This window comes from Sinocyclocheilus grahami, unplaced genomic scaffold (assembly GCF_001515645.1).
Source record: "Sinocyclocheilus grahami isolate Dianchi unplaced genomic scaffold, SAMN03320097.WGS_v1.1 scaffold107.1, whole genome shotgun sequence".
Lineage (NCBI taxonomy): Eukaryota > Metazoa > Chordata > Actinopteri > Cypriniformes > Cyprinidae > Sinocyclocheilus > Sinocyclocheilus grahami.
Genome location: NW_015505286.1, coordinates 1586729 through 1597534, shown reverse-complemented (window position 1 = coordinate 1597534; position 10806 = coordinate 1586729). Strand labels below are relative to the sequence as shown.

General features: G+C 36.6%; 1 long non-coding RNA gene across 1 annotated transcript; it reads left to right on the top strand.

Annotated features, from left to right (window-relative positions):
• The first annotated feature begins 1737 nt into the window (after window positions 1-1737).
• Window positions 1738-5548, top strand: LOC107588806 (uncharacterized). The gene is made up of 3 exons (XR_001609627.1): window positions 1738-1977; window positions 2152-2256; window positions 5514-5548. It is a non-coding gene; the product is annotated as an uncharacterized lncRNA (long non-coding RNA).
• Window positions 5549-10806: the final 5258 nt, after the last annotated feature.

Sequence of the window (10806 nt, the reverse complement as noted above, 5' to 3'; positions counted from 1 at the left end):
ATATATATATATATACATACTGTATATATATGTGTGTGTGTGTATGTGTGTTAAATAAAAGGAGTGAGGAAGCTGACTTCTTGTTTTCACAAGTGGATATGCAGCAATATCGTTACTAATTTATATTTGTTCAAGAGATAATGAGTATCACAAAGTCCATAAATTATAATCACATAACTTTTCTTTTTTTAAAGAAAGTTTCACAAAACTATTGTGGTGTCTTGGCTGCTGCACTTTTTGTGGGCCAATGTTTATTAAACATATTTACATCATTCTAACAGACATTCTGTGTGGTGGAGGAGTCTAATCAGAGCATACAATCATTATATAAACATTTGCTTTGGAGCTTGGTTCGGTGCGAAGGGATCAGGCAGCATGGCCACCTCTTGCCAGGTGGGTTGCATCATTGCAAACAATTAGGAAACACAAATTACACTGAAATGCAATGTTATGGTTTACCACTGATGGCTTTCTTAACAACCTCTAAAGCACATAATTAGCCACATAGGATTTGACTCTGGGAAGATTTTGTAAACTATTTTCTGTGATGCATGTCTGATCCTTAGAGATTTTACCAGTGTTAGAATGGAAGGCCTATATACATACATATACATATATGCGGGTTATATCATTGGCAAACAATTAGGAAACACAAATTACACTGATATGCAAAATTGTGGTTTACCACTATTGGCCTTCTTAACAACATCTAAAGCACATAATTAGTCGCATAAGATTTGACTTTGAGTATTTGGTCAGCTATTTTCTGTGATGCATGTCTAATCCTGAGATTTTACCAGTGTTAGAATGGAAGGCCCAATCCACCAATAAAAAAGATAGATAAAATAAAATAAAATAATTAAAATAACAATAAAATAAAATAACATTAAAGGTAGCTCTATATTGTATTGTAGAGCTCTATATTGCTCTATATACGTTTAAAGACATGACAGTTGATTTACATTTAGAACATATATATGCTAAAACTAAAATGAGCAAAGATATAATATCCAAGCTACTATAACAAAGTTTAATATTAACATAAATTCCAGCCAAGTAAATAGTTGAAGAGCAGCAGCAATTCTTGTTGTTGACCTAAATCATGCAGACAGGGATATGCAGACTTTCAACCCCCCTTAATGCTCCAGATCTTCTTTATCATAAAGCTTGTTGTTTGCTCTTTGCTGCTCGATGTTTCCCTCTTCCCTCCATATTTAAGTTCAGTGCACTCCATAAAACAAGCAGCTGTGAGCTACATGTCTCATTACCCTTATGAGTGATGCATATGACACTGCAGATCAAGCTGCCAATGTACTTTTGTCTCTGAGTACAGCTTTTTCTACCGCACTGCAGAACAAACAAAATGGTCAAATAAGGCAGAGCACCACAGTTCACAGTCAATAATTGATAGCTCTGTTAATGACTAGCCATAAGAAACATACAAACATTCTGAATGTGCTGATCCAGCAGTGAATATTTGAAAACTTATATAACAGATTCGTTAAAAAAAAGAAAAATACTTTACTACAAAATGTCTTTATTACATGTAACTTAATACATTTAATAATTTATTGACATATAACTCATAACTTATTTAATAAATTGAAAAATAAAGTAATTATTTTTTCTAAGACAGTTTTGATATAGGGTCTTGTTAACCAGATTAAGAAATCTTGTATACAATATATGGATAATTTTTTTTAAGTATATACATATGATTGTTATCAATATTTTTGCAAAGGCACATTGCCTATTGATTCACAAACAATCCTTCAAGTTACAGCCAACTCAATTTGTTTTGTTTGGATTGTTCGATTGTTAATTACTATAACGATGCTTTGCGTCCATAGCGTGAAATTAATCCATCCTTTGTGAAAACAAATCCCATTCCTTTGTCACGAAGCAAATCTTCAGCAGTACAAAAGTGGGCTGCCCATCTAATTCTCTTTTAATTTCTCTTCCAACAGAGGCAGTGTGGTGAGTGAACAAGTGTAAAGTTTATGGAATGGAAATCAGATCAGATGCAGAATCTCCTATTGATAATCCAGTGAACATTACATTAGATGTTTGAGATAACTACTGCTATTCTATATTGTTCTCATTTACTACATTCCAGACTAAGTACATTTTCTTTTGCAAATTTCCTTTCAGCCTTTGTAACATCAGCAGCTCTGCAGAGTGCTTGAAACCATGCAGAATCTGACAGACCTCCCAGGCAACACGACATCCAGCATTAACCTCTCTGTCATTGTGAAGGTCTGTGTAGTGATTCCGTTCTTCATTGCCTTCCTGTTCTTCATCCTCCTGAAGCTGTACACCTTTGCATCTCACAGGCAGTTATTTGACAGCTCCCATAATATCCTCTTCACCTACATGCTGATCAACGACACCCTGCAGCTGCTCTCCTCCGTATCCCTTTTCTTGCTAGCAATGGGTGGTGTGCAATTTGCAATCGTCTTCTGTGCTCCACTGCTGTTTGTGTCCACTGCTACCTTGCTAAACTACCTAAAACACCCCAGCTATAAAGCTAAAACGCTAAAGCTACCTAATCACCCCACTCATCCTTTCCACTATGTCATTGGAGCGCTACGTGGCTATTTTCTACCCTCTTCGCCGTCCTGCCATCTGGAGATCTGAAAGGATTTGGATCATCATTCTAAGCATGTGGATCATCAGTTGCATCCTGCCCACCGTTGACTTTGTCTTGATGCGACTCAAGCCCAATGTAGACATCCATTCAACACCTGTGCTCTGCAAAACCACTGTGCTCAGTGCTTCTCACATTCAGGCTCTGTTCAAAGTGAGCCTCAATGGGATCTTCTTTGCAGTGGTCACTGTGGTTATCTTCTTCACGTACATTCGGATCCTCAGGGCCGTTTCTAGCCAATTTGATGCCCTAGGCGAAATCCCTATTGCCCCCCCCCCCCGCCCAATTATATAAAAACATTGATTTAAAGTGTCAGTTATTGCATTATTATTTCAGTCAAACCTATAAAACCCCTTTGTTACCCCAAACTACATATAAAAGCTTTATCAGTGGCATAAAAGTAACCAATGCATAATAATTTGCTACTCGTTAATGCGTTAACGTCCTCTTTAAATAAGGTAACGCTCTGCCCTCTATGACGCTGCTCCCATTAAGCGCTGTTGGAAGTGAATGAATTGATTCAGCATTTCGACACCTCCGTAAGGATGCATTTAACTCGACAAAGCAGTCTAATAAAGGATGTATTGATCTCGTGAATTAGCTAATTTTACTATACAAATATTTTTTAATTGGATGTTAAAGTTTATATGGGAATATTACATGACATGCTGATCCTTTTAACAATGCATTGGCGCAAAAAACGCACACCTTTTGGACAAATCTGCCACAAATATTTGGACAAAAGTGCCTCAAATACTGCCTAAACAAAATACTTATTTTGTGCACTTTGTTTACTGAATATTTTAAATTGGCCTTTGAACTTAGCTTTATTGCATGGCAAAAAAAAGTGTTACCTTGCCAAAGCACTGACAGAGCCCACTGATCTAATGGCGTTGTTGAGCGCTCCAAATGCAAACTTTGCATGCAGCAATTGACAGCACTCTGATCTAGTGGCATACAGGCATCGTCAGATTGACAGTACTCTAGCCCAATAATGTTGGGGGATCCAATGGGGGCGGCAGTCATATTTCAGGGTGACCATGCCACTCTTTATCACAACCCTGCTAAAAGTGCCAGTACGTGCGCTCATTGGCGTCCCTTCAGCTGGTGGCGCCCTAGGCGACCGCCTAACTCGCCTATGCCTAGAAACGGCCCTGCGGATCATGCTGGAGACCCGCCGGATGCAGAAGGACCGGGTGTCAGTGAGGAAGGCTCTGCACACAGTGCCACTTCATGGGCTCCAGTTGCTCCTTAATGTGATGGCCTTCTCCCAGCCTGTTGCAGAATTCTTACTTTTCCAGCATGTAAACTTGTCTCAAGCAGATATATCTTTTATCTATTATTTCTGCTTCATCCTGCTTCCCCGCATTCTGAGCCCGCTCATTTATGGACTTAGAGATGAGAGCCTCAGAAGCTATATGAAGAAAGCAATGCCTTGTTATGGTGCACGTATTGACCCACATAAAGAAGTCAAAATAATTAAATAACAGTGCAAGAACAATGGGTTTGTTTTTTACTGCTTTTGTGAGAGTGACAGAATTACATTAAATCAATGTAAATTCTGTAATCTATCTATCTATCTATCTATCTATCTATCTATCTATCTATCTATCTATCTATCTATCTATCTATCTATCTATCTATCTATGTTTGGATTGAAAATATATTTTTAAAAATTTAAAGCTAAATAATAATGATGTGCCTTATTTGCTATAAAAGCAGGTTGAGAATCTTTGAGAATGAAAATATATACAATTCTGTGAAAATTCAGAATTGCATTGTAAGAAAGTTAATGTCGGACAAATGAATCATAATAATAATGATGATAATAATAATAATAATTATTATTATCATCATTATTATATAGTATTATTAATATATTAATAATAATATATAATTTGGCCTACAGTTGCACAAACATTCAAAAGTTTGAGGTTGGTAAGATTTTTTATGTTTTTGAAAGAAGACTTTACATTTATCCAATCTTGATTAAAAATGCAGTAAAAACTGTAATATTGTGATATATCATATTATTAAAATAACTGCTTTTATTTTAATATATTTTAAAATGTAATTGACTTCTCTGAATTTTCAGCAGCCATTACTTCAATCTTCAGTGTTGCATAATCCATCAGAAATAATTCTAATATGGTGATTTAATGCTCAAGAAACATTTCTTATTAATGTTGGAAACAGTTGTGCTGCTTAATATCTTTTGTGTAAACCATGATATATTTTTTATGATTCTTTGATGAATATAAAGTTCAAAAGCATAAAAACTGAAATCTTTTGTAACTTTATAAATGTCTTTACTTTTGTCACTTTTACTGTCAATTTCATGCATACTTGCATGATAAAATTAATTTCTTAAAAATGTTAATTTCTTAAAAACTTAAAGAACTTACCATAAACTTTTGAACTGTAGTGTATAACGTACATGATCTAAAAGTATATTTGTGAAAATGTGAGCACAGTCTGGTTTTCTATGTAGATATGGAGGCTGTCATCAAGGAAAACCCAATCTGACCATTCATGATGCTCATTGTCATCTGCTACACTGCAACGTGTACTGCAAGCTTTTTTTTTGAAGTAATATAAAATATATTCTACACAACCATCAAATTTTTATGCTAAACTGTTTGAAGGAAATTTAAAATAGATACTTTGCATTTTGGAAAATAATGTTGCTGTAAATACATATCCTATTCATACACATAAATGTCTTACTCTTACAAGTTAGATTAAAATGAGCACATTCCATATCGTAGTACAGTGTTTCCCAACCACTAGTGTGCCGTGGAATATTATCAAATTAAAATAAATAAATATATAAATAAACATACATGCTACATATTGTCGCTGTCAGCCTCAGGAGCCTGATCGAGACGGTGCGCCGCACATCGACCGCGACGACGATCATCGTGTCAGGACCGCTTCCCACAGGATATCAAAGTCCACTAAAGGAGGTAGAGCTTTTTCGCATTTGGCTCCCAAACTCTGGAATAGCCTTCCTGATACCGTTCGGGGTTCAGACACTCTCTCTCTGTTTAAATCTAGATTAAAGACACATCTCTTTGGCCAAGCATTCAAATAATGCATCTCATAATCTTTTACTGCAGTCATAATCTTTTACTGCAGTTATATCTAATCAAATGCACATTATTATTCGTTAGTTTGGGTTAAACAAATCATTTTTGCTTGGTTGGAACAGCAGGTACGCTAATGTATTTGTTTCTCTGTCACATCCCGTGGTAACTAGGATTTACACAAGCTTCAGTCTGGATCCAGAACACCTGAGAAGAGATGATGCCAACCCCTCAGAGGACCTCAGATGATGCCAACCCTGAAACAACATACAGAACTACCACATTTTGCTATAAGTTTGATTGCATCATATAATAATTGCTGTTAATATTGTTCATCGTCTGTTTTATTACGTCTTATATTGATTTTTCCGTTCTGCTGGTTCGTCTGGTCAGAGGAGAACTGGCCCCCCGACTGAGCCTGGTTTCTCCCAAGGTTTTTTCTCCATTCTGTCACCGATGGAGTTTTGGTTCCTTGCCGCTGTCGCCTCTGGCTTGCTTAGTTGGGGACACTTCATTTCCAGCGTTATCGTTGACATAATTGCAAAGATATTATTTAAACTGAGCTGGATGTTGACATCACTGAATTCAATGATGAACTGTCTTTAACTGAAAAATGAGTGTTTACTATTGTCATTTTGCATTATTGACACTATTTTCCTAATTAATGCTGTTCAGTTGCTTTGTCACAATCTGTATTGTTAAAAGCGCTATATAAATAAAGGTGACTTGACTTGACTTGACTAGTGTGCCGTGGAATATTATCAAATTAAAATAAATAAATATATAAATAAACATACATGCTACATATTGTCGCTGTCAGCCTGAAATTTCTTGTCCCTATATTTCGTCTTTTTTTTTATCAGTGCTATTGGTCATCTTTATGTCTTTTTGTGGGTTTTTACAAATATTTAACTAATGAAAAGCATTTAAAAGAGCTTGTGACTAAACCTCGTAACGCCATTGGATCATCAAACGGTCGGCGAAACCTTAAAACTCCACCCCTGCCTCCATTCAGAATGAAGTGCCGCGCACAGTTTGGAGACAGATCTCTGCTTGTTTGCAATACAAGGGTAAATAAAGAACTGATGCTTGAATAAGTACAGCGTTTTCTTCAATCAAGAAACAGTATTGTATTGAAACAGTATTGAAACAGTAGTCTATGAAGGCTTTTTTTTCTTTTTGTATTTGAAGAGTGGAGAAGAGTCTTAGTATAGCATTTGCCCGCCATCTAGTTGTAGGCAATATAACTTACTGTTTTAAATATCCTACATAGTGCATCATCTTTCACAAAGTTTTTACCAAAAGTATTCAACAACAAGAAAAACTGAGCACCCATATACAGTAGCTACAATAAACTTTATAACCTGTAAGCTGATGAATGTGTAATGCGATGCACTTTATAAGACTTGTAACCCAAAGGTCGTGGGTTCGATACTTGGTACCAGCAGGGATTGTAGGTGGCGGGAGTGAATGACCAGTGCTCTCTTCCACCAACTGCACTGAGACCTTTGAACAAGGCACAGAACCCCCAGCTGCTCCCGCGGCGCCACAGCACATGGCTGCCCACTGCTCCGGGTGTGTGTTCACAGTGTGTGTGTGTGCACTTGGATGGGTTAAATGCAGAGCACAGATTCCGAGTATGGGACACCATACTTGGCTACACGTCATGTCCCTGTCACTTTGCTGCCTCAGATGCGGCCGTTCTAATGACGGACAAAAAAACCCAAAACAGATTTCTGTCATTCGCTGGTCAAAATCCTCATACATCCATTTGAGATTGATGTTAATAGCACATAGCAAACAATATGCTAAATGTGCCATGACATTTCTGCACTTTACATCCATGCATGCTTTTCAACCCTCATAGCTATTGCACATACACCTTGTTTGTGACAGGTATCAAAAAGTAAAAGACAAGTTATAATAATTTTATGGTAGATAATAAGGCTAGAATCTAATGTTTACTGTATATGCAAATACACAACAACAGTGTCTGTGGTATTAAGAAGCTGTTTCTGATGTGAATGTTCCTTGCTACATTCTGAAATGTATGTGCGAAGCACAGCAAAGTACAAACCCGATTCCAAAAAAGGTGGGACACTGTACAAATTGTGAATAAAAACAGAATGCAATGATGTGGAAGTTTCAAACTTCAATATTGTATTCATTTAGTGTGTAATGTAAGTATACAGCCAGTATCTAGGCACTGACTGCTAATTTCCTTAAAAATACTAGTATTTGTGCTATATTCCATCTGTATATGCTTCCTGTGCTTTATGGTGTCATATGTTAATTTAAATACTTCTGTGTATTCTACATGAAACATAACCTTTTAAAAAAGCCCTGATTTCAGGAAATAAATAAAAGGACATCCAAAATGTGATGCATTCAAGACAAGTTTGGGAGACATTGTAATTACCAGTAATTGCCCCTTTATTGGGAAAAAATAAACAGTGTAAATAAAATACAAGAAACATAATTCAATAAATGAAAATCAACATATAAATATAAATAAATAAATATATAAACAAATCAAGAAGGAATTGTTACTATGTGATTTATTTGTTAAAATTGTATTATGTAATTTATTTGTTTATTTAACATATGATGTGATTGGGCCAATACAGAGAGCAAATGTTTATTGACCACACATACAAAACAATAATAGTTAGTGCTTATTAGAAGCGTTATGACAGTTAGATTGCCTCCCTTGGGCCTAATTAAAGCACAGAGTCATGAAATAAACATGTTTTCATCCTGCTTTGGGTTAACTGACAAAGGTAACAAGCAACAATGAGTAGTCTCATGTTACATCATTCCTTAGTTACCATTTCTGTACCAGATGCTCCTCCAAATAACTATATTACCTCTGTCGAGAGACACATTTTAAAATAATCTGAAGTGACACACATTTACTAACTTTATTAGATATAATATCCTGCTAATACTGTATTTAATAACCAGCAATCACCATTTAAGCCATTACCATTCCAGGTCATTATATCAAAGCAGGACTATGGTAGTGATGACACATTTAAAAGAAAAAAAAAATCTGAAGAGACACACATTGTGTGAGTCCCCCAATATTAATATAAATGTACATTTGAACATGTTAAGCTTTAACACAGACTAAGGAATGTTATGCTGTAATGATGCTAGACTATTTTTAACAATAAACTAATGACTAGTTGTTTGACATAACTATTTTGGAGCAACATTTCTAATCAGATCTTGAGTTTTGCATCCTGTGATACCCTATGATTTAATTTCTGCTGATCCATTTTCTAAACTTGCTAGTTAACGCAAATGTGTACAGAGTGGTTTTCGTGAGCTTGGAATATTTTCTCTGGTCAATAATTAAATATTTACTCGCTTACCTTAATAAACAATTAAATCAATAACATGTTGAGTAAGTTAAGAACAGAACAATTTTGTGATTCTTTTTGCATTTTTGGTAACCCTTTACAATAAGGCTTCATTGACATTAGCAACATTAGTTAACATAAACTAACAACGAATAATAATTATAAATCATTTATTAATCTTAGTTCATTTACTAATACATTAATAAAATTAAAAGTTGTTTCTAACATTATTTATTGTACCTGAGCTCACATGAAAAACAACAAACAGTTGTATTTTTTATTAACTAACTTCAATTTTATTAACTAACTTCAAAGTAAAATTCTGATTAAAGCATCTCTAAAAATTAGACAATAGTAAACAGTCTTTTTTTTTTTTAGTAAAAGTCAGTTCATCATTGATTCAGTGACGTCATCATCCAGCTCAGTTCTCTTCTCTTCCAATAGTGTCTGTGCAATCAAATAGACAATATTGCCCATTATTAAATGTCCCCAAGTAAGCAAGCCAAAAGGTGACAGTGGTAAGGAACCCAAACTCCATCTGTGACAGAAACGCAGAAAGAGAAACCAGGTTCTGTCGAGGGGCCAATTCACTCCTCTGGCCATACAAAACCAACATGGCGTGGTTTAATTCCAGGCTGCATGACAAGTCAGAATAGCCTACATCACATGGTGAAGGAGTCAAAGCTTGCCACGGGGTCTGTGAAGAGAACTCATCTGGTTCTCGTGGTCTTTGCTGAGGATTTGAGCCAATGGCCATCTAGTTGACGATGTCTTCACAGGTTATCTGTTTCTAGGGCTCATCTCGTTGTCATGGTCTCCGCTGCCATTTAGGGCTGTTGTGGTTGTAGGTGCTCATCCACCATCTGGTCTGGATACAGACTGGGTCTGGGTGACTACGGTGACCATCTGAACTGGAATGGACTGGATCTTGGTGGCTACGGTGACAGAGCCAGTGCAGTGTTGACAGAACTGGATTAATGGTCATACGTCCTGGTTCTAGTAAGAACTCTAGCTGCTGCATTTTGGGCCAGCTGGAGTTTGTTTATTAAGCACACAGAATAATCTAACAATAATCTAACCTAATAATCTAAGATGGAAAATGTTAGAAATGTGGCTTTCAAATGAAAGATTGCTATCAAATAGGACACCTAGGTTGTTAACTGATGACAAAGACCTGGCAAAGCAGCCATCAAGTGTTAGAAATTGTTCTAGGTTATTACATGCAGAGGTTTTTGGTCCAATAATTAACACCTCTGTTTTTAAAGAATTTAGCAGTAGGAATATATTTACTATGTATTCCGTTAGTTTACGGACTACGCACCACGCACCTGTGACAGCACCATCTCCCTGCTGAACGAGCTGAACGTCTTCTTTGCTCGCTTTGAGGCACAAAACAGCACCACTGCACAGAAGACTCCTCCTCCTCCCGGCGACCAGGTGATGTGAGGAGATCCCTCAGCAGGAACAATGCACGCAAAGCTCCGGGTCCTGACAACATTCCTGGGTGTGTACTGAGAGTACTTCTCAGACATTTTCTTCACAGACATTTTCAACATCTCGCTAAGTCAGGCTGTTGTCCCCACATGCTTCAAAGCTACCACCATCATTCCAGTCCCGAAGAAGTCGTCTCCATCCTGCTTCAATGACTACCGTCCAGTTGCACTTACCCCTATCCTCATGAAGTGCTTTGAACGGCTAGTCATGCCCC